Source organism: Rhinolophus hipposideros, assembly GCF_964194185.1.
Source record: "Rhinolophus hipposideros genome assembly, chromosome: 8".
Lineage (NCBI taxonomy): Eukaryota > Metazoa > Chordata > Mammalia > Chiroptera > Rhinolophidae > Rhinolophus > Rhinolophus hipposideros.
The window spans coordinates 26866322-26870505 of NC_138054.1; positions in this window are offsets into that span (position 1 = coordinate 26866322).

Genomic DNA, 4184 nt, shown 5'->3' on the forward strand with positions numbered 1-4184 from the left:
ATCCATGTTCTTACAGTAGAATTAGGACACTCTCAAGAAGTCCTCATTTGATTTGAAGCAGAAGTTGGATGACTTTCACCCCAACAGATGGGCCAACCTGATGGGGGGTAGGGGACCTTACCCCAGGCATACAGGGAGGTTGACATTAAGAGTACGGGAACAGAATAGGAAGGCACTAACGCCTTTAGAATTGTCATCTTCTCACGCTAGCAAGGTCTGGTAGGAATCAAGATGGAAGAGACTTGCCTAAAGTTGATATTCACAAAACAAGAGCAAGCAACTTCCCTGACCCGTTAGGTATCTTTCTAGCATCACGAAGTCTCAAAAATCATTCACAGAATGTTAGCACTAGAACAGAACTTAGAGGACATTTAGAAAGCTCCTTCATTTACAGACGAAGAAGCCAAGTTCACTGGAATTGAGTCTCTTACTTGTGTCCTGGGTGTGTAACGTGGTGACGCCAGGTAGTGAGAGAGCCCAGACAGGTACCTTTTTCATGTGGACAAGTCCTGATGGATGTGCCCCCTGAGAAACACTAGGTTACCGTCTCACAGGACAGGGCCCAAGGCAGTGAGGTTTGTGCTATGTACAGGGGAGAGGCAAAGACAGGAAGACACCAGTCCTTCAGGGTCCTTCTGACATAGCTGGGAGCTGAGGAACACACAGTGCCATATAACCACGCAAAGCAACAATACATGGGAAATGCCTGGTGGCGATGGTCACACGAATATGCAGATGCTGTTTCCCTATGGACAGCTCTGGGATCCATCTCATCATTTCTGCCCACTTTTCTTCCCAAGTCCCCTGCCTGAGGTGCCTCCTCCTCAGCTGCCTGTATCTATTAGCAGTAATACTATCTTCCAATCACAAAGGCTGGAAATATTGAGCTAGTTGTTATTCCTCATGTCTACATCTTTCCATCATCTCTACATCTAGTTAATCACTCGGTCCTATCAATTCCACCTCATCCTGTCCAACGACCCCGGGGTAGAATTCCTAATCAATAGCTCTTCTATCATCTGCTTACTCAAAATCCTTCGGGGGGGGGGGGCTGCAGAAGAATCTGTAGAATGAAACTCCTTGGCTTAACATCTACGGTCCCTCATGATCTAGTTGCATCTCCCACTTCCTCCCTCCAGTCCTGCCGCTCTCCTACAGGAACGTACCAACCATGTCTTTTTGCGTTTTGATGCTTTGACAGCTTTGACAGCCGGTGCTTTGCTAATCCTGGAGCAACTGCCCCTCCCACGGCTAGCCAATTCCTAGATAGTAAACAACTAGCCCTTGGCCCTTGGACATGCCTCTCAGTGGCAAACCAACCAATTCAGAGCCCACACCCCCAAACACCTCTATCAGGCTGTCATACACAGGGCTACTCTCCCCCTGCTTGAAACACCCTAGGGCCAGGTGCCAGGCAATTAGGTACAGCCCATATGACCCTGAGCCCGTGGAAATTATTCACACTAGCCAATCCAAAACCTGCTTACCCTGTATTGCTCGTTCTGTCGCCTGGAAACCACAATAAAAGCTCTTGCCCTAGTGTTCCCCTGCTCCTTCTGCTTCCTGAGCTACTCATGCATTCTGTGTGGCCCCCTGTGGTGTGGGATCTGTGAGTATATTTTCAATGGCCGTCCTCTCCTAATCTGTTGGTCTTGCCACACCTAAATAATAATAAAACCTATACTCTAAAACAAGGAACCTCATGCTCCAGAGATCTCTCTGCTTCCCAAACAGGCTTCTGATTTCCTGTACGCCTTTGCCTGTGCTATTCCTCATCCTCAGAATGAACTCACTCCGCCATTTCTCCATCTTACAGTTCTATCCATCCTTCGATGTACTCTCACCCAAATGGGCTTGAATCACTGGTGATTTAAAGATGTGAGTGTGAGGTTCAGAGCGGTTTGTGACTTGTACATATCACACAACTAGTGGAAGGCGTCAGACCGCAAAGCCCAGTAGGCTCTCTTTGTGCCTTTTTGAATCATTTATTGGCTCAGGGTGAATATATGCAACAGAAACTGACCCTAGCCAACTTTAGCAAAAAAAGGGTTTCCTGGAAGAATGCTGGGGCAGCTCACCTAATTGAAGGAGCTGAAGGATGAGATCCCAGGTGAAGTGAGAACAGGGCAACTCCAGCAATATGTGTCTCTGAATCGTCCCTCAAGATCCCAGTTTTTAATAAAACTCAGGTCAATAAAGTTTCAAACACCTAGAAGTGAAAATTTGAGGGCCGCCGCCCGGTTAGGTGTAAGCCCTGGACCAATCAGCTATGGTAGAGTGTGTTTGGGAGGGGGCAGGGTAACAGAACACTGATGTGATCACTGGGGGACCACTCCTGTGTGTTAGAGAGTTTCCCAAGGTAAAAGGAACTGTGGAGATCTGGGCATACATTCCTACTTGAGTCTCCTACAGGCACCTTTCTCATATTTTAAATACTACGTTCACCAAATAAAATTGGGTAATGCAACGGTTGGGCGAAAATAACTCCTAAAGCAACTTTTAACATTTCAACAAAGTCATTGAACACTTACTTTGTGCAAAGTACTAATCAAGTCCCTGGGTGGGAAAGCGATGGGGCTGGAATGTGAGAATCAATAAGACCTGGCTCGGGATACGATAGGCATATAAATCATGACGACGCAAGTCAGGATAAAGGAACTGATGCTCCAAGAGGTTCAGAGTGCTAGGAGGTTTTACAGCACGGAGAGCTTCCCTCAAATTTATATCCAGAGGGAAACCAGAAAACTAAAGTCCAAATTTTCCTTCTTATTGTCACTTCATCATATGCTGCAGAAACTATACATGACTCCACGTGGAAAGGAACACAGTGTTCTTATTTCCACCTACTACAGACCAGCTGCCAAGTCAAACATCTGTCACCCCTTAAATGTGCATTGAGGGAAGCATCAGGTTCAGGGGACTCATGTGCCACTGCCAAGCCCCCGCTCAGATGAACTGTGTAAACATGGGATCTGGGGAGGACGAAGGGAATTGCCGGAGGAGTCCTGCCCACACTCTTGTGGAGAGAGATTTCAGATGTTTGTTCCATCAGGAGAATCTGTGAGCACAGACAAGGAGAAAGCCCTGTAATTCTTACGGAGAGGGTTAAGGACAGAGTCCTTTGCTGAGAACATTGCCGCACAAGGAGAGTTTGCTGCATCATTTCCTCATTCAAGAGCTGCAGGCCAAGGCCACGGTGTAGCGACGTATTTGGCTCCATCTCACGTTGTGGTGGTGCGAGAGCGAGAAGAGTTTAAACATCTTGGTCCTACCCGGATTATCAAAACACCTTGCTTTATTGAGAGCACCAGGTATACTTCAGGACCCCTCCAACTCTGGGAAAATTAGCTTAGGATCTGATACGGGGGTGGGAAATGCAACGGCTTCTTCACATCCTGCCAATCCTTGTTTTAGTGATGGTTCCACTAAACCAGGGGGAAAGGGGATGCAGAGGGGGAGAAGGAAGCAGGGAGCAGGGAGATTAAGGAGGGAGGAGGGCGCATCTATTTGGGAGCACAGGGAAAGGGAAAATAAAGACTGGAGTTGTTTAGCACAGTGTGGGGACAGAGCCAGGAGTGCAGTTTCCAGGCCCTCGGCCTCACGTGGAAAAGTGCTGGCTCAGGTAGTAAATGGCCATCAGCTGTGGCTAGTTGGCCGTCAGCTGTAACCAGTGTGCTATTGGCCACTAATATAACTGCCGTGGCTACGCCAGCAGAAAAATGGGGGCTAGCAAGAAGATGGTGGCTGAGCCTGCAAGCGCGGATTGCAGTTAGCCAGTGAGATTGGTTGGCAGAGAAGCGGACGGCAGCTTGCGGATAGTGTGGCTCCTGCTTCCTGTGTCTCCAATCCAGCCTCCAACGAGAATATCGTGGTATGACTCCCCTATCCATGGCTCCGTGGGTGTTAGTTTTTGGCCTCACCATGTCCTGCGTTCTTATGTGGGGAGCGGGACCAGAGACCCCGCATGAGACCCCACATGACACCCTGCGTGACACATGGTTTTCACTATTGAAGTGGGAGGGAGTAAGCAAAACAGAATCCGTCTCACCCTTAGCAGTAGAGAGCGAGGAGGTGATCAACTGAGGGAGAAAATGAGCCAGTCAATGACTATTTCGGTAGATCCACTGTGGCTCAGGCACTGCTGCATTTTCTTTGACTTGGGAACTTGCATAGAGACAAGCCTC